The 21230-nt window shown below is 43.8% G+C and overlaps 1 long non-coding RNA gene across 1 annotated transcript in view; it reads right to left on the bottom strand.

The window, feature by feature from the left end:
* The window catches only part of LOC146821282 (uncharacterized), a 218525-nt gene extending 197689 nt beyond the window's left edge, over positions 1-20836 (bottom strand). Inside the window, exon 1 of the long non-coding RNA XR_014962690.1 lies at positions 20738-20836. This is a non-coding gene — a long non-coding RNA (uncharacterized LOC146821282). The remainder of the gene's footprint in view (positions 1-20737) is intronic.
* Positions 20837-21230: the final 394 nt, after the last annotated feature.

Genomic DNA, 21230 nt, shown 5'->3' with positions numbered 1-21230 from the left:
CTCGCCGGCATAAAGTGCCACCAGCTTTCGCAATAGATAAGAGCAAATTGGAAGTGGTGGAAAGTTATAAGTACCTGGGGGTACAATTAGACAAGCGCCTAAACTTTGTAACGCATTTGAATGCCATCGAAAAGAAGGGGATTGCCTTGTTAGACGCTTTTAGCAATCTAGCAACCAAACTTAAAGGCCCAATGTTCAATCCGCTCTTAACCCCTTTGCTGCGGCGGAAATTCCGCCGCAGCGCTGGGGGTGCGGGGGGGCAGCGCGGTGGCCCGGTGCTCATGACGGAGCCACGCCGTCATGAGCCACGGTTGGGCTGTGCTCATGACGGAGTGGTTCCGTCATGACTCCGCCCACAGCGCTAATCGCCCGCACAGGCGGGGAATTAGCGCCGCGTGGGCGGCGCGGCCGCCAACGGCCGCTGCATGATGGAACCACTCCGTCATGAGCACACGGCAACCGTGGCTCATGACGGCGTGGTTCCGTCATGAGCACGGAAGGAGTTAAACGTAATGAAAGCAAAGTTATTGCCAACAATATCTTACGGGAGCATATTACATCACGGGATAAGTGCACAGCTCATAGAAAAAATACAAACAAAAATCTACAAGCGTGTATTTGGTTTGCCAATTAATGCATCACCCGCACAAGTGTGACTTGAATTTGGCCTGCAATCACAAGTACTGCTAAAAAAATATGAGACTGTCAAATTTTGGTACAATGTCTGGATGAACCAGGAAACAGAGATTTATTGTGCCATGTGGGAAGCAATTCATAATAGTCCTAACTCTCAGTATGCCAAATTTGTAAAAACCTCTTTAGAATCAACACAATTGGCTCCACTTTGGGAAACCAGGCTTCCGGTATCATTGTTTAAACAAACAGCAAAGAAGGCGGCCAGCAGGCATTCGTTACTTAACGATAAGTCAGCCCTGAGTCATCGTGAACATGCCTGGATGACAATACAATCATATAAAAAGCTGGTTCCAGCAGCATATTTACAACTTGCCTTCTCAGCATATAAAAAATCTAGATATCTCACATTGAGGCTCGGTAACTTACCAACAAACTTTGATCAACCAAAATGGCGGATGCAAGAAAATAAAGGGTGCGAACTGTGTGGAGCAAGAAAATAGGACTTAATTCATTTGATCTGCATCTGTCCCGCCATGAATTTGGAACGTCGGAGCAGACTAAAGGTGAAGTTCAATGAAATTGTTGTATGTACCTGTCGGTCCGCTGTAACACAAATATTGTGTTCCGTGGACCCTCAACTAATTTGCAGAGTAGTCCAATTCATAAATAATTTTGAGAAAAAGAGAGGAACTCTGGTAAAGTCCTAATCCCCATCATGAACTCGTACATCAAACATGAACCTTCTCCCTGTCCTAGACAGAGCAATTTATTAAGGATGAGATTAATTTTTATAAATTTTATGATTCATTACCTGTCTATTTGCTGTTGAATTTTCATTTTTTGTTTTTTAAATTCAGGTATTTCAAATTTTTGTAATGGTTTTTATTAACTGTACAATAACGCTTTATATAACTAATCATTGATACGTAGGTTACCCGATCCACAATTTGGAAGGGACACCCTATACATACTCATTTCAAATTATGAATCAGCTATAATTTTTAAAGCAATTTAGTAATTGGCGAAAAAACTTTTCAAATTGCTAAATGATTTTAGTACATTAGAAAAACGTTTTATTGGTCACAAACCGCCTTATTTATCAAATGGGTGGGGGGGGGGGTCACTAACCTCCGGGTCTAGTGCTCCTGAATGTTTTGCACCATTTATTAAACTTATAATGGTTGCTTCAGTTGGTGTTGCGGTAGTAGTGGATTGATCTTGTTGTCTTATGTTGGCCTACATTTCCTCCATACACTCATCCTCATTAGCGACGTACAATATAGAATAATTTAGGACACAATATGCCAGAGTCAGTGGCATAGATCTCTTTCAAGTTATATTTCCCGTTGACACAGCAACATAACCACAAACCTTAATATTCCATCTATGAAAGAGCACATTTTACCTTCGCCCACTGGTTTACCACACTTTGCATTGACTAGAAGTCTCTGAAGATATTACTTTTGCTTTAGATGTTTCTGGTGTGAAATTTAATTTGGATTCTTTCAATTGAGTCTCATTCATTTTTGTCTTAATTTATGCGAAATAGAATAAGCTGTTTGGTTTAACTCAACTCCAGTCAAGGGCCTAATTAGGTTTTTTGATGTGGTGGAATATTATCTGCTGCAATCCCTGAAAAGGCTCTCTGTATCACAACACTAAACAACTGAAAAACTGAAGTAGATAAAATGACCAAATCAAGCAAAACGGGAGACAGATCAATTTGAATCTTGGTAAGATTTTTGACTCATTGTTTTCATGCTTGAGACTTCCCTGCCCAACAGGATTCTTTATTGGGCTTTTCCTGTATGAATTCCACTGTGATGGAGAAGGGTTTTCTGTATCTCAACCTTCGGGTGTAATCATTAAATAGCCCCTGCCAGTGGGCATATGGATCTTTGACGGTCAACGACAAAAAATGAGGCGCAATCATCTACATAAACACATCATTAAAGACTTTATATTCAGTAAATAAAGAGAGTTAGTGTGATTTAAAATATTTGATTTTCAAATCGTTTAGTTGAGCATCTAATTATTCATTAAAAATACATTTCAATTGTAAAAGTTAATATAATCCATTAATCAATATTTGATTATAAAATAGAATAAAATATTGCCTAAAATCACAGTCAGTATAAAAATTATACAAAAAGTGTGTTCATAAAGTAAAAACGACCTATTGTAAATTAGTTTGGGATTAGGAGAGAAAAGGTGTCAGTTCAGATACCCATAAAGAGTACTGATGTCAAAATCAGGGTATAAGCATAAAGCTTTAGTATTATAAGCTGGAAAGTATTCTCAGCTCAAACGTACGCAGCGGGACTTGAGTGAGCAGACAATTCATGACAAAATCTAAGAAAGCAGCCTCTTATGAAGAAAGGCATCAGAAACTCAAAAGAATAGTTTCCGACAGAGAGTCAAGGAAGGAATCTGTAAGATCTGGCCTGCCTACTCTAAGAACACGCACTAAAATAAACAAACAAAGTCTATGTCACAACATTATTTTCTTTCTTCTTCTTCATCCACCAATAGAATATCCGCAGACTCTCGGGGACAGGATCACTCCCCATGATCTGACCATGTCAGTGAACCGCACAGCTCCGCCTAGGTAGCTGCTGCCCCTGACCCTTGAGGGTCTGAGTTTGAGGCCCTCCTCAGGCACCTGCCTGCGCCTCATCCCTGGTGTGCCAGTAGGGAACTTCTCTGCTCTGCCCTCTGTATCTCTGCCTTCTGCCCTTCATTTTCCTTCCTTTCATTTTCCTTTGCTTTTTTCACTTTTTTCCCGTTTTCTTCTCTTGTGCCTCTTTCAACTTTTTGTGCCTTTTTGCCTGTGTCCATGCTCATCACCCATGGCCCACCCCACCAGTGCCGCTTCCTGCTTTTCCACCTCCCAGCTGTCCAGCCCTCTCCCTCACACTACTTATGGCAGCTATTGCACAGTGAAAGGAGCAATCTAACTGACCTTGTCAGTGAACTGCTTCCCTTCCCGTACAGCTCTGTCTAGGTAGCTGCTGCCCCTTGCTGGTCTCAGTTCAAGGCCCTCCTCCACCCTCACCCCTGGTGGTCCAGTGGGGAGCTTCTCTGCTCTGCTCTGCCCTCAGTCTCTCTGCCTTTTGCCTTTCTTTTTCCTTCCTTTCACTTTCTTTTTTTCAATTTTTCACTTTTTTTCCCTTTTGCCTCTTTCCACTGTTTGCACCTTTTTCCCTCCGTGTCCCTGCCGATGCTCGTTTCCGGTGGCCCTCCCCCCTCCAGTGCCGCTTCCCAATTTCCTGCTTCCCAGCTGTCCAGCCCTCCCCTCACATTACTTAAGGTGGCCGCGCCACAGACCCTTGTCCTCAGACCATCCACCACTACGACGCCAGCACTCTCTATGCCCTCAACACCGGATGCCAAACCACCTGTCGCCAGACATCGGCAAATGACACCCAGGGCCCTTTTTCATGCCCGAACTGCAGCTGCACCTTCGGCTGCCAACACACACCAACCAGCCCCACCCACCGCATGACCAACAAATACAGAACTGGACCATCTCAACTGCATCCTGCTCAACACACGTTCCCTCCACAAACACGTCGTGGAGATCTAGGACCTGCTTGACTCCGTCAACCCCGACATCTCCTTCCTCACGGAACCCTGGATGAACTTCACCTCCACTCTGGACATAGCCACTGCCATCCCAGATGGCTACAAGATCATTCACAAGGACCACATCAACAAACTGGGGAGAGGCATCGCCATCGTACACAAAAGCACCCTCTGCCTCACCACCCACAAGGACGACAACTCGACCACCATGGAGCACTTCCACTTCCAGGTCCAGATCAACCCAAACACCACCCTCCACTGCACCCTCATCTACAGAACCCCCCCCAGCCCCTGCCCACCCTTCAGCGATTCAGTCATGGACATCATCACATCCCACATTCACAGACTGCATCCTCCTTGGCGACCTCAACTTTCAGCTGAACAACTCCAACAACAAAAACTCCTCATCCCTGACTCAAACAACTGGACAACTCCCCAAAACCCCTCAGCAGGACACTCGGTTGACCCCCATCTTCTCCGCAAGTGACACCAACACAATCAGCCACACCCTGAGCTACTGTGGACCAATCACCGACGCGTCCACTTCTCCTTCACCAAACCCACCATACACCACCACGCCCACTGCTACTTTCACAGAAGGTAACCGAAGAACAGCTCACCACCTCCCTCAGCAAAACCATCACACCCAGTTACAACGGACGCCAACAGACCCTACTCAGCTGGACTCCTCTCACCGCTAACAACACCCTCAAGATCATGAAAAGTATTTACTCTGGGGCATCCTCGTACCCCTGCCCAGACCACATCTTCAACAGAGCCGGTACCAACATCACCCATGAACTCTGCGGCACCATAAACTGCACCATCAACTCGGCCACCTTCCTGAAAAGACTGGAAACACACAGAGATCAGCCCCTTGATGAAGAAACCCTCTGCCGACTCGATCGACCTCAAGAACTTCAGACCTAACTCCCTTCTCCCCTTCCCAGTCAAGGTAATCAAGAAGGCCATCAACGTCCAACTCTCGGAGCTCATCGAAGAGAACCACATAATGGACCTCAATTCGGCATCCAAAACAACCACTGCGCCAAGACTGCCTTCCTCACCACTACAGATGACATCTTCACCCTCCTCGACTGAGGCGAAACTGCAGCCCACATCCTCCTGGACCTCTCAACCACCTTCAATACAGTCTCTCAGCGTACCCTATGCACAAGACTCCACTACGCAGGCATCCGCGACAAAGCCCTGGAATGGATCTGCTCCTTCCTCATCGGCCAACCACAGAGAGTCAGCGTACCACCGTTCCACTCTGAACCCAAAGAGATCGGCTGCAGAGAGCCTCAGGGCTACTCCCTGAGCCCCACTCTCTTCAACATCTACATGGCCCCGCTCGCAGCCATCGTCTGGAACCATGGACTCAACATCCTATGCCTATGCATGCGAGACCCAGCTGATTCTTTCCCTCACCAACTAACCCACAGTTGCCAAGAACTTCCACGATGGGATGAATGCTGTCACCACCTGGATGAAGAATAGCTGCTTCAAGCTCAACTCAGAGAAGGCCAAAGTCCTCATCATGGGCTCCACCCCCTCCACCTGGAATGACTCTTGGTGGCCCGCAGAACTTGGAACCCGCCATAGACAACTCGAAAAAAACTAAATCATCCTGGACTCCTCGTTCACCATGAGTCACCAGATCAACGCTGTCTCATCCTCCTGTTTCCAAACGCTACGCCTGCTCCAAAAGATCTTCAAGTGGATCCCACTGAGTCCAGAAAGAGGGTGACCCACATAATCATCAGCAGCAGAATTGGCTATGGCAAAGCACTCTATGCCGGCATCACCCAGAAACTCCTCAAGAAACTGCAGAACATTCAGAATGCCTCCGCCATTCTTATCCTCAACATCCCCCGCAGCAGCCACATCACCGGCCACCTGAGAGACCTCGACTGGCTTCCAGTAAAAAAAAAATAATAACCTTCAAGCTCCTCACACATGTCTATAAAGCCCTACATGACATGGGGCCTCCATACCATGACCACCGCCTTGCATTCCACGCACCCACCAGAGACCTCTGGTCTTCCCAACCGGTCCTGGCAACGGTCCCACGTATCTGCAATATCACGGCCGGAGGAAGATCCTTCTCCTACCTCGCATCAAAGACCTGGAACACCTTCTCTCTCCACCGCAGGCAATCACTGTCACTGCCTCAATTCAGGAAGGACCTCAAGACCTGGCTCTTCGACTGAACCACAGCATCTTCAACAGACTAGCAGTCCCCTCCAAGCTCCTTCAGACCCTTAGGGGTGAGTATTTATGCTTTACAAGCCACATAATTGATTGATTGATTGATTGATTAATTGTTTGATTGATGATCCCACCAGAGCATAGTAGACTTTCAGACATTACTCCTTGAAAGGTTACAGTGGTATTTCTTGTGGACCAAAACTACTTCCCATGAATAAGCCTTCCTGTAGTTTTCATCTCCTCTGGGTGAGACGCTCACAATCAGATGTATAATACAAAACAGATGTCTACTCACTAGCTAACAGTAGTCTTCTGAGCTTGCAACATCTGCAGCAAGAGAAGAAAAACATCTTGTACAAACAACTTATTTAATATGAAAACAGGCCTTTCTGTGTTAATGCATTATTTTCCAGTTAACATTGACAGTTAGGCTAACTTAATTCTGCCCTTTAGTTACGTGCAGGCCAACAACATTCAAGTGTGATTACCACCTACAAAAATTTCATTTTAGTGTGTTTTATTTTAATTCTTAACTTGTGCAGGTTACTAATATAAGCGTTTTCATTAGCAGATCAAATTTGCTGCAGCAACTGTTAAGGGTAATTGGAACATGATGGCTGTAAACAGTCTTTCAGCAGCATCATTGACAGCATGTGTTAAACCAGCAGGTAACGCATAAGGAGATTGTTGCCGGGCAGTCTGCATTGGAGCACCCAATAGCAATGTTTATAAAAAATGAATAAAGTTTATTGAACAAAAAAAAGATACAAATATAGAGACAATTCAATAAGCAAGGCTCTCTGTGATCATTTCTCACATTTCTCAAATTATACATTTGCGAGAGCCTGTATAAAACCCCAACAAGGAACTCTCAGAGACTCATTCTATTATCTCGCCCCAAACACCAAATTTGTAGTGTTTAAAAAGGAGTCTAGACCTCCTATGGCATGTCTCCTTTTCTGAATCATTTCTACGCGATTGCTGTAGCTGTGATTATTAACTTATATATTTTATTTTGTTATGTAGCTTCCTGCAATCAGTTGTGAATCCTGGGCCATCTCGACTACATGGTAATGTCTGGCAAAGCCAGTATTATTCCAGATTAGAACATTGGAATGTTGACAGTTCCATTGAAGCGAATTGAGAGGCTCAGGGCTACCAAAGGCTGCTATAGACCTTCTGCCCCAACATTCCAATGCTCATCTTTGCGTTTCTCCTTTTTATAACCTATAACATTCTCCCATCTGGATGAAATGCTCTAATCTCTCGTTATAGAACCTCGCCAGTCAGGTACAGGACCCCTAACAACTAGTATAGCCCTAAATAGTAGGCTATATGGTCATATTTCCAAATAAGAAGAATCTTTGAACTGAAAGGATACTAGTTATCTCACAATAGCCTCAATCTCATAGTAGGTGGAATACATTTTATCAGTGATATATCACCCACGTTTAGAATTGTTTGGGAGGGGGAGGTCTATGCAATATTGTCCAAATTTCTTAAATGGTTTAATGATAATGTTTTTCCTGAAAAAAGATTGAAAATGCGGAAGGAAGTACATGAATAATAAAGCTCTTTATGGATGGTTGGCCAGTAATCTGTCGCAGTGGGTATTCTAGTACTGTGTTCTCTTGAATTAGTATGGACTATAAGAGCTATGATAGCTCCCTTGTAAATGAGTTTCATTTTAGATGTCTGGTGTAGGAACATTCTGTGGGGTGACAGTTGCTGGGGAGAACTGAGGGAGGCCTACTGCTTTACTCTCCTGGGGCTGCTAAAGGAATTATTATTTATGGCAACTGATCTGAGCGTTGTAACCTTTCTGGAGTGGGGTGAAGAGCTGCAGCCATAGCAACTGGAACCCACAGTTTGGGAACAAACTCATTTGCAGCTTAGCAGGACTTTATGTGCAGTACTGCAACAGCTAAAATGGGAGTCTCCACAGTGTGCTGATGGGATACGCTTGTTATCCCTTTCATTTCTGCATTAGAAAGAAAAACAAAATTGTACGTGAAAATATTATTTGTGGAACAACTTAAAGAAGGAATTTAAACAAAAAAAACTCACTGGTAGCAGCCGCACTTACTGTTGACGAAGGTTGGTATTCTGACATTCCATTGCACACATGCAGTGCTTAATTTGAGCCGGAGCTTTCCGATACTGAGCACCGGCACTTAATTGGTTTCCGGTGCTCGGCACCTAATTGTCAATACCACACTTAGGGCAGTCTGCCACAAGGTGGCACTGCTCATGTAATTTAGAGATGAGAAGTATGTCAGTTGTTAAGGAAACCAATATACATTACAAAATTACTAATACCTGATTCCCCAGCCATTCCTTTAGCTTTGGGGACCTGGAATATTCTGAACTGTCGCATTTACATCCTAGAGAGAGGGTTAGTAGTTGTTTTGGCAGCGATGACAAGGGCGATGGGTGGTGCAAGCTGCAGTGGCCTCCAGGTCAGGGCCCTCGCACTTAATATTTTACAAATTAAGCACTGCACACATGTCTGGTGCATTAGCGCAGTACAGAGGTCCAGCGCATGTACATTGATAGAGATTTTTCTGATAATGTAAAATGTAAAGTGCTTCTGACGGAACGAGAGCAGTGCTAATCCCCCAGTATTTTGAGGGTCCTCAACTGGGCCTGGTCAACAAATTTCAATATAAATTGCAATGTAAAATAGTAAAGCATTAGGTTTTACAATGAAAACAAGACAACTATTAAAATAGAACCATTGAAGGTTTATTAAAGGTTTAAATCATAACAGAGGGTCAAATAAATGGTTAGAATCAGTCAACTAGTCATTTAAATCAAAAAATAGCATGAAGCTCAGAACAAAATGCAAAAACAATAGCATAACAAAATATAGTTCAACTCAACTAAATAAGTCCTAAATGAAAGGTCAGACAGACATAGTTTGTCTCCTTAAGCTCATGACACACCCTCATGAAAGGGCTTCTTTTATATTTTGTTTTACAATGGAAGTTATACATACAGTTGTGCAAGAGTGACATAGTTTGAACCAGTCAAGTTATAGAACGAACAATACAGTTTGTGAAATCATATTTTTATTCACTATCCCACAGATTCGCATTTACCAGCTCCCATCCCTGGTGCCATTAGGCACCTAAATTGCTAATACAAATGGCGCTACATAACCTACAAGGACAAGTTCATATGAGAAATCACTGGGATCCCAATATGTGAGGGCTTGGGAACATTCAGTCTCCTTAAAACCGTGTGATACAGAACTCTAAGAAAAATAAATATAATTCTGTGCCTGGGAAAGTGACATTACATTTCACATCACTGCTTACAAAATTGCTTGTGCATGAATAGTCTGTATGCAGGGTGAGTCAAAAACCCTAAAGAATTACATGCTGAAAAGATGGTTGCAAACAGCACCAAATTCACACGAAAGTACGTCCAGTACGGTAGAAAGCTGAGGGCTGAAAGATCGTTTCTTACTTCCAGATATATCCGTTCAGAGTTCTTAGGATGGTATGTGAGGTGATAAGGTAGTTTCTTTGGAAGGAGTCCATTTTAAGGACGAGAACCCTCACTCACCCGAAGGTGACATGCTTCATCATTGAGTCCTCTCCTCACACCCGAACTGCAAGGTCTGTGGTGTGGGTTACAACTCCCACAATGGGAGGAGCAGAGGTGTTTTCAGATGAGCGATGGATATAGAGTAAGTGAGGGACAGAGTGTATTCAAGAAATGTGATGTGTTAAGTGGGATAAAACTACTCCCAAGGGGCCAAAATATTTTTATTAGGTAGGTCCAAAGGAGTAGGTTAAAAAAGAGGACTAGGGTTTTCTAACAAATAAAACCCTCTTAGTGGTCATGGTCGACATGTTTCTGCCCAATTACGGACCCCTCACGGGGTTCCAGGGCATTCATCAGGACCTTCAGTTGTTTCAGTCACTATGTAAAAACGTGCTCTCAAAGAAAATATTTTAAGTAAATCTTAATACTGGCCCATCAAGGATCCAGAAGCCAAGAAGGTGGCCCAAATATAGGAAGGGGTCCACCGTGGTGCTAAAAAGGAAGAAGGAGAAAGCAAAAAGTAAACATTCCATCCTCACATATTAGGTATTCAATCAACTAAATAGAGAGACCCTTACTAATAAAGTTATCCATTGGGTGTACAAAGCTTGTGGTTGCAGGTCAGTAATTAGGAACAAATTCATAGTAGTCAGACGATATTGTTCTAATTGCAATGAATTAGATTACTTTGGCAAAAGATTTCTCAACAATAAAATAAATGAAGGCCCAATTGCCCTGGAACATTGAGCCTCCCTGCACCATACCACTAACATACGTATCAAAACTACATCAACTTTGGAAGCTTATCTTGGTTGTAACACCATCATAAGATCTGATATCCTTTCCAGAAATCCACTGGAGCAGAAAGAAGTCAGGACAAGCTCCGGGGCTCTGTCAGAGCTAGATTGACTCTGCCAACCAGTGGATCTAACTTGTCAGGTTGACTTTGATTTATCTCAAAACTCCCCAGAAACAACAGAATCAAACTGCCAACAACGTGTGCCCATGCAGAAAAGAGCTATTAGCAATACTACTGTTGCTCAAACAAATCTCTGCACAAATCCCTCCATGACCCCATTCAACCTGGCTTTGAGTTTATCTACTGCTGCAAACATTTCCATGCCTAGGCCTCCAATTAGATTCATGTTTTGGAATGTGGCTGGATTGCAGGCTAAATTAAATGATCTAGAGAGGGGAGAATTGATTGATGCTCACCAAATAATCTTGCTACAGGAAACATGGGCAAGAAACCCCATATATATACCAGTTATCTCACCTTTTATATGAATATCGTCCCAGTTAAATCTGGGTGTGCCTCTGGGAGCCTAATAATTTGGATTAAAAAAGCTTGTACGTTTAAGATGAAGGTCCTTGATACGGGATCAGATATAATACTGTGTATATATCTGATTACCGGATGTTTAAATAAACAGATAGTGGTATTGAACATATATATTTGTTCTGTCCAAGATAACAATTAACCAACTCTACATGCATTAGCCCACTTAGTTGAGAGCAGCCTACACCACACCTGGCTTATGATAATTGCAGGAGACTGCAACACTAAATTTGAACCCCTCGACTCACGCTCCGCCATAACGAAGGGGGAGGATACCAAGTGGGGCCTTCCTAATCTTGCATTTGAACCGGCCACAAAATGGCCAAAAGTGGCCTCCCGGTTTTTTCATTTTGCCGAGATCACGGCCTTAAAACCGCAAATGTGTGCACCAAGTTAGACCACTGTCCATGTCCCACCTTCAAAAGAGGTTTGTACATTAATCATATAGACTATATATTGTTGGATCTGAGACTCTGGTCTTATCTGATAGATATGTTAATCAAACCAGATAGTGATCACAACGCCCTTGTTGCAGAGTTCTCCGGAGATTTATTAGGAAAGCCCCTTAAACAGACCAATGGTCTTTTTTTAACCCCATTAGACCTTACAAATATTTGTAAGGTCATAAAATGGGTTACTATTAGGAGAATCTAACTTACTAAGGCCGATATCTAAAAAATAATCTCTAGTGACCAAGTTTGAACCCGTTGAATCAAGTTCAATTTCAAAAAGTCTTTATTTCGAAATTTTCATCATAAAAGACATTACCATGCTTAAAACCTCATTTTAAAACAAATACCAATATAAAATCTGAATAAAAACCAGCAATAAAAATAGAGTTTAAAACCTACAGCAAAAGTAGGATAAAATACCATAATTAGTTTCTGAGCCATCAGAACAGATCGTTAGGAAGACCTACCACTAGGTCCTTTTTAGCCCTCAGGATCCACACCCAGCCCAAAAATTTTGATACAGCCATAACAATCGGTTCGCTTGTATCCGACTTAAGAAGTCTTAGTGCCTCAGACCCAAACCTTATTGACAAGTTACGACAAATTGGTTTGAGCCATTTGGCCCGAGGAGCTGCATAAACAGGGCATTCAAAGAATATGTGGGCAATCGATTCTTTGCGTTCTGGGCATCTACGACAACGATCAGACTCCTGACCTTTCCATTTTTTTGCAAACAGTCTCGTTGGAAGGCAGCCAACCCATAGCTGGTGATAGAGTTTTCTATCACTGGGCTTTGTTACTGTGTCCCAATATTCTTCTAGGGCCGGAATAGATTTGAGATCCAGAAACATTCCTGACAGGGATGTTGATGGAATTTGGCAGGCGAGTTTCTGGTAAACTATTGCCCAATAGATGTTTTTATAAACTTTTTTGGGGGGAAACAGGTTGTTGACAGGATCTGACCACAGATTACCCAAGCCCATTGACTCAAGTGATAATTTGAGATTTTTGAACCAAGGGATGTTACCCAGGATGGATCTTACATCCATAGTGGCCTTGGCATAAGCCGCTAATTCGGGGGTGGTCCATAGCCTCCTCCACAGAGCCAATGGCTTATAGTGAGCTAAGTCATCTATTGCATGACAACCTAGATCCATTAATAAAGGTATCCTAGGGCTAGAGCTGGGGAGACCTGTCAATTTTCTTAAGAATTTGTTCTGTATTTTTACCAGAACAGACAGGTCAGCAAAACCCCAGAGGTCCGCACCATACAGGATCGCAGAGCCTATCTTAGTGTTGTAAATCTTCATGGCTGGGCCTATCCTCTTGGTCTCAGACTTTCTCTGTTCTCTTATCAAGCACCCCGTGAGCTGGGCAAACTTGAGCGACAAGGCTTCAATCTGGGGCTTCCAACTCATTTTACTCTCCAAAACAATCCCGAGGTAGGTCATAATGTTTGTCTGTTCTAACTTGATGTTGTTCATTTTAATATGGCCAACCGCGGGTCTGCTCTTGGTGAACACCATAAGTTTAGTTTTCGAGATATTGACCTGCAAGTCATGGTCATGACAAAAATTTCTCAAATGTAGACAGTGCCGCTTGTAGGCCTACCTGGGTCTGCGATAGCAGAAGGGTATCATCCGCAAACATGAGTAGCGGAAACTTAATACCACCCAGAGAGGGGGCATCGGTCGGAAGGGCTGAGTAGTATTGCACCACCCCGTTGATGAATAACAAAAACAGGGTTGGTGCTAGTACACAGCCCTGCCTAACACCCCTGGACACAGCAAATCTTCTAGTGACCTGCCCTTGCTTGCCCCAAAGGACTTGAGCAAAATTAGCTTCATGCAACTTAATTACCATATTCAAGAGCTCCGGGGGCATCCCCAGAGCCCTTAGCACCCCCCACAATTTACCCCTGGGAACTAAATCAAACGCTGATTTTAGGTCAACAAAAGCAGCGTAAATAGTTCCTCCGCCTAAACTAACAACTTTCCAATAGAGCAATTGGAACCTAAGGACCTGCTCTATTGTACTAATACAAGACCTGAACCCTGCCTGTAGGGGTGATAATATATCCTCCAGTTCGATCCAACTCTGGATTCGTATCAAAACCATCCTAGCGATGATTTTTTGTATGGCATCAATCAGGCTGATCGGTCGGTAGTTCCCCGGGCTGGAACGATCCCCCTTCTTATAAATCGGGAGAATCTCAGCTCCACGCCAAGAATCAGGAATTTTAGCCCCCTTTGCTATTGCATTGCCCAGATAGACTATATAAGGGATCCAGTTTTCTTTGTCGTGCTTAAAGAGATCGGCAGGGACACAATCGATACCTGGTGCCTTGCCGCTGGGGATCATTTTTAGCGCCGCCTCAACTTCACTGCTTGCAAAAGTCAAATCATGGGCAGTGTCCTCGGGGGTAGGAATGGGAATGATACTAATATCAGTCAAGTTATCCCCAGAAAACTGGGACCCAAAATGCTCAACCCAGACTTCTCTCGGTACATGATTAGCAGGAACCTGTGAAACACTGCCATTGCCCCATTTGACTAAATGCCAAAACTTTGTTATATTTCTATGATTACTGGCTGCTAAAAGGTCCTGCCAATGTTGGGTATTCCAATCAAGTTTAGCCTTCTTTTTTGCTTTATGGTAGTTAAGCCTTGCTATCCTAATATTAGAGATTATTTTGGTTTTGATAGCAAGAGCCAATCTACTATAGGATTCCCTACACGACTTATTATACCATGATTTACACAGTGGATTACCAAGAGTCTTCTTTAGTATGTCAGGTTTTTTAAAATACAATCTGAGGTCACTAAAAAGATCTTCATGGAGATTAATTATCTCTCTGTTTATATCTACCTGAGTTGGAAGTGAATGCAAAACCCCCAGAGTCCTAGTTAGCCTAATAGAAATCCTGCCCAAAACCTCGGGGTCAATGGCAATCTTAGCCCAACGCACCCTGCGTAAGTTGTTAGTAAGCAGGGCGTCAGCGGTGGCAACCTTAGCTGTAGGCTTGTGCTTGCCACCGTTAACAGGAGTCCCAGTATAAGAGGATTATGATCACTCTCTGGGCGGTCCATAATCACCATGTCATTTAGTATGGGCCAGTACTCGATTTTTATAAGGGCGTAATTAATTCTACTTTTGTAGCGGCCATTGTCAAAGGTGGCCCTACCCATTTTATCAGATGCAGATCGCCCGTTGGCAGCCCTAAAGCCGCGCTCAAGGCGGAGACCCATCCGCTGCAGAGCTGATTCTGTCTATCTCTTAATGGGTGTGAGGTCTAACTGGGGGATGCTCCACACAACATCATCCTCCGTCGTAAGGAATTCCCCGTCCGAGTTTAGGGGCTCGAACAAACAGTTTAAATCGCCTACAATTATTATATTGCTGTTGGGTCTAAGGGAGTCCAGAAAGGAGTCCAATATTGGAAAAGTGTCAGAGCCACGCCCGCCGGCTTAGCTCTGTTATACACATTGATAATATAGAGCTCTGAACCATCTAACTGGTGCAGCTTTAGGGCAAGGATGTCTGGGCTACCAACATATAGTTCCTTGATTAGGTAATTCATAGATTGTTTGATCCAAATGGTTAAACCTCCTGACGGTCTACCTTTTGTCCCACAGACTGCAACTTTGTGGAAATTAAGGTACCCCATATGATGTACTGATTCTGCAGCCCAGGTCTCCTGGAATGCCAAGGTGTCGTATTTGTCCACCAGATCAATCCACTCTGCGGTGGAGATTTTACTCTTTAGACCTGCGATATTCCAGGATACCAGGGAGTGCAAATAAGTGCCGCCACCGAAAATAGTAGAAGAGAGAGGCAATGCCAGTTGGGAAACATTAGTACCAGATGGGTTCAAATTACAACAACCTAGTTTGGGATGACTAGTGTCCTCAATCGTACGTGCTCCATGGGGTTTCTCCACAGTCTGAACAGATGCCCCTACCATGGGGGACGGTGTAGGTGAGTCGGAGGGGGTTGGGACTCTGGGACCCACAATAGGGGCAGCAGTAATTTTAAGATTCTTTCTTAGAGCAATAGGTTGGTGCAGAACGGGTGCTGTGGAGGGTGTCACGTAGCTATCCCCCAAAAGTACCCAATTAGTACTATTACCAATATCAATTGTTGACGCTGCATGAGCCACAATCTTGTTGACCTTTTGCCAACCTGCACTACCATTCCTATTTCTTGAGCCCAGTCAATCAACCCCCTCCAAGCCACTAGGGAACTCAGGACGGTTGGCCCGGGGGGGTAAGAGATCCTTGCCTGAAGCAATATGTTGGAATCTAGGTGCTGTATCCCACCCATTGTGCATGACAGGAAGATGACTGTAGTGTGAACTTGGGAAAAAATAGCTCAAGCTTAGAGATTGGATTCCCACTTTGCCCTGCATCTCCCATTCATAACAAATATGCCTAACCACTCTAGGATCCCTGAAATTGACAATTATACAATCGCCATTTAGGTCCCTATATCTCCTGCCCAGCCAGCTCACCCTTCTCACATGCAAAATCTCCGCGTTTATTTCTTGTGGGAGTGGACGATTTTTGTTTAGCCAATAGATCACCTTGTTCTTCAATTCCCCGTGGGTCTCTGTTTTATCATGTTGGATCTCAGGGACATTAGCCAGGATAACGGTGTAGGGTGCAGATTCAGGGGGGAGGTTTATACAAGGAAGCTTGTCTCGCTGTGCCTCCACCCCAGGTTCACGGTTTTCTCTAGAGAATGGGCGACCACCGCATACTGTGTGCGCTGACTTTTCCCCACCTTCTCTATCTTCTCTGGCTGCGCCCTCCCTGATATAACCGATGGAAAGGGTTTGGGATGAGGCATTTATAGAAAGTTTGGGATGTAATTGAGTATTTGGGCTAATTAATACCTCCACGGGAGTTCCTATTATGGCACTCTGGGGATCAGTGATCACACTCCGGGATGGTTTTAGCCCGGTAGCTCGTGAGAGCTCCACTATTTTATTGAGGGTCGCAGAGTTTGCCGCTGCGGCACTTTCCAATTTAGCCATGGAATCATTTATAAGTTTAACCCTCTCAAATAGGGGAAGCAACATATATCTTAGAAGTTGCTCTAGAATTTCTAGAGTACCATTTGGGGGTTGGTTTTCAGCAGGGCAACAGTGTGTTAACTTAGGTGACGTTATGCCTGAGGCAATGGTGGCAGATCTATAGTGCGTTTTAGAGATGGGGGATGTATTTACGGTAATAGTTTTAGTTAGCTTGGCACTTCTACCCTTTTGTGTCCCTCCCCCTCGCTTTCTTTTACCAGCGGTACATTGGGGTTGTTTGGTTTTGGTTTTCCCAGTTTGGGGAGAATTTGGTACATTTATATGGGACAGGGTAAGGGCAGCCAAAGTGTTGGGGTCAGTAGGACTATTTGGAAGTATAGATATGCTATCTAAGATTGAGTCGAAAGAATTGCTGGTTGATATGATGGTGGACCCACCCACTCCTACTCGCTCCACACGTGATCCTAAGCTAGTGGCGTCAAGTGACCGGGGTTGCTCTGGGGTGACTGCGGTCATGATGGTACCCAAGGAGGAGCGTTTGGACAACAGCTCTAGGGACAGCCTTTTTTCTGTAGATAAAATTTCATTTTCAAGAACATTTGCTGCTCTAGTAATGAACCGATCTAGAGTTCCAGATACAGACCCCCCGAAGCTGTTTGGTACAATCTTCCTCCCATTTATAAGGCGCAGCGCCATGATAAAGTATTCCTAAATGTATAGGTGGCACTGGAGTTTGTAAACACTGAACACCTAGACCATAGATCAAAAGCAGAATAGCAAAAACGGCTGTTCAATTGAATTAACATATATTATGAAAGTCTCACTGGTCTAATGGATACGAAGAAAGGGAGGTAGCCCAGCCCAGCCACTTCCAGCCACAGACGGCCCGCCCTTTGCCCGAGCTTAGCCCGGCACATCCCGCGCGCGTCCTTGCGGGGAGAGGGACCAGGTGGGGCTTTATGCGCCGCCTAGCGCGTGATCAGGATAGCGTCCTAGCCCAGGGGCACCTTGGAGTTGTAGTTGTAGTACCTGGCCCGGCCGGTCGAATCGTTGAATCTATCTTACAACATAATGTAAGCATCCCTAATTTTAGCACTAAACACTCATATTTGTTTGAATCTCTTAAAGTTTTATTCACAAAGGAAGCAACTGAGTCGCGGGCTAAAACCACATTATGCCCCGGTATACAGAAGCTGTCAGCCGCCAATGGAAGTTTGATAAAGATTATTAAATAAGGTTATAAAAGTGATATAGCACTGGCTAGGAAGAAGTACAAAACAAGTAAGCAAGAGATTGGGGGGAGGAACAATGAGCATAGATGCTAGAGGCTCTTGTTTGGCATGAATATGGAACCTTTTGGAAAACTGTTGCCGTGGGTAGTGGTTGGGGGAACTCTACTCCCGAAGTGCTTGTCTCAGTAGACTATTAGGTTGAACACTTTAAACCCTGTATAGTAGTACTGATAACATGTGTCCAGATTCCACCATAGAAGTGATCCCTGCAGCGTTATATCCTTTGGCCTCCCCTCATTCAACTCCAACTGGGAATAGTTAATTAGCATTCACTTTGGATTAAACTAAATCTGCTCTACTTCGTATGAAGTAAGAAAAAGCACCTGGCTCTGACAGTATACTGGTGGACTTATTCCACTCAGAGTCAGATTTCTAGGTTCTGTACCTAAATATGTTAACTATTGCTGAAGCAAAAGTCCACTCAATACCGGAGTCATGGCAAGGGGGGCCATAATTGTTCCTATCCATAAAAAGGGGACTAAAGATAGCCCTGCTGATTACAGGCTAATCAGCCTAATAGATAACACTCAAAATATCTTCTGCAAATAAATGCTATCTTGATTGCAGGAGTGGATGGAGGAGCATAAGGTTTTGGCTCATCTACAGGAAGGAACACCGGAACAATTGGCCAGACATTCCACTTCATGACCATCACCTGGAGGTATGCCATCATTATGAAAGATCATCTGTATGTCACCTTTATGGACATGACAGCGGCATTTGATCTGGTACTGAGACATACCCTAAGGCTGCCCCAGGACCTTCACCATCTTCTGGTCAGGCTACACACAGTCACGTATCCACAGGCCAGTTGAAACGACCAAGACGGTTTATCCTCCCGGATCCTAACTGAACTGGGAGTGAGACAGAGTTGCATCTTACCTCCCACGCTCTTTGCCTTGGTTATGAATTGAGTGGTGGAAGTGTTGAAAACACAATTAGGAGAAAAGAAGGGTAAGATACCGTACTTCCCTTTTCAAACAGTAAACACAACAAAATTGTACTTGTCTATGATACACAAGAAACAAGGGTGTATCTTGAACCTCAGAATATGGGTTCTGGTGCAAGTATGCTCAATTTTGAGCAGAGACCTCAAATTCCTAACTTGTTGGGAAGTCATCCTTAATGGAAGAGGAAACATCACATACTTATTCATGTCATGCTTCATCATAGGAATCCTCTCCCCACCCTGGTGGGACAATGCCACCTGGGCAGACTCGACCTCCTCGAAGACTGCGTAGTTAGGAGGGAGTTCTTGCATAAATCTTGCTGGACAACTCCATAAAACATGGGATCCAGATGAACATTTTAAAAATACCTTAGGTTTCCCAGTGGAATATTACCTTTATTTGTGGGACACTAGGTAAGATTAAAAACAAAAAATACATTTGAGTATTGGAGCACAATGTCTCACCCCCAAACTATTGCCAACATGCTTCTGCCCACTAAAATTAGCCTAAGCGGTTTGGGGCATTCGTCAGGGCACCGGATCCCTAGGGAAATACCTATACTAGGTTCCTATTGGAAGTCATTGGATAGTGATATGGTGGAGTACTAATTAAGTCCTATCATAGTTACCTGCCAGTATGTGGAACACTTGTTCTTGTTTTCTGCAATAGGTAAAGAACAGTACAGTACAAGGTACATTAATAATTCTCAAACCTTAACCATACATCTAATCGTTTGTGTCTAGTTAGGCTCTGGACATCTAAGGTCTGTGTGATGCCTGTGGTCGCTATCACTAGGGGACCACTCCTACATTCTGTTAGACTTTGGATTTTTTTTAGAAAAAAAGGATAAATCCTTCGTGCTCTATAGTGTTAGTGCCGCTAGCCTATGTGTCACCACTTCTAATATTTTATCGTGATTAGTATCACTAGTCTAAAAACAAGCACATATCCATTACCCCTTAGTCAGGGTACTAACATCCTCAGGGACACAGAGAGGGCGGGGGCCCTTTGTAGTCAAACACTGTCACAGAAAATAAGGAGAAAACAAAAAAAAACAAATGCAATCTAGTGAACCGTTATTGTGCACTGACATCGAGAAATTAAAATTGAAAATGAAAGAGAACGGGAGAGAAAGCACAACATTTCTACTTGTTCTGGCTATAGTGCCCTGTAGCCGTAGGGCTCCCACTCATCCAGACGTGACCAGTAATAACTCGGCTGTTAAATGTGCTAATAATTTAAGAGCTCACTGTCTTAGTAGAGCTCTGGTGTGTAACATGTCCCATAAATCCTGTTGTTAATGGGGTACATCAGCAAATGAAATGATTACTATTTAAAAAAAGGCCCGTGATGCCACAGACAGTACTATTCTCATCGGCGCTATTCTTTCTCTCCCCATATTTACGTGGTTGTGTGGTGGTAGTTTCCTAGTTCTCTCCCGACATTTGAAGAGGCATCTGTAAATTAGCGCTATAAATGCATTAAGTTTAGTTAATAAATTCACGCAAATCTGGCCGCTCACGATTGTCTAATTTAGATTGCTCATCATTATGTCACATCTCGCATTCACTTTTAAAATCGAATCTATGAGTTGTGGACTTGTTAGGTGTTCGGGAGTAAAGCTTCTCTGTCACACTTGAACTTAATTCACTACAGTCCCCTCCGCTTGGGTGGCCCCCACTTACTTCATCAAAAGGTACCTCAGGGCCATTGTACCTCTCTTTGTCCCGCTCTGCTCCGAAATGCAGGTTGGCGCTATGGTGGGCTGCGATATGAGAAGACGCTTCCGCTCACGTGTCTGCATCGACTGGCCCCGACCTCGTCATCACATAGGAATCAAGGGGAAGAATTCACGAATTCTGGGAGTAGTAGTCATGTTTGGTGGATATGCCAACCGGGATAAAAAATGAGGGAAACTGAGGTCACAAAACCATGTTCTTAACCTCGTGTGCTTTCCTGCTTTTTTTCAAATGATAGTCATGATATAAGTCATGTTCAAGCTTAATGGTTTGCTCGTACATTTGTTATCCTGATTTTGGATTCAAAAAACGTTATTAGTACATTAAAGACAGGCACTGGTTACATTGCTGTCTGGTATCACAGCGTCTTCTGTGAGATATCGCCAGGTGTCTATTGTTATTCACCTTCTCAATAATTATCTTTAATTTCTGCCATGTG

The sequence above is a fragment of the Triturus cristatus genome, chromosome 6 (assembly GCF_964204655.1).
Source record: "Triturus cristatus chromosome 6, aTriCri1.1, whole genome shotgun sequence".
Classification (NCBI taxonomy): domain Eukaryota; kingdom Metazoa; phylum Chordata; class Amphibia; order Caudata; family Salamandridae; genus Triturus; species Triturus cristatus.
The sequence above is the reverse complement of the archived record's forward strand: the minus strand, read 5'-3'. Positions and strand labels throughout refer to the sequence as shown.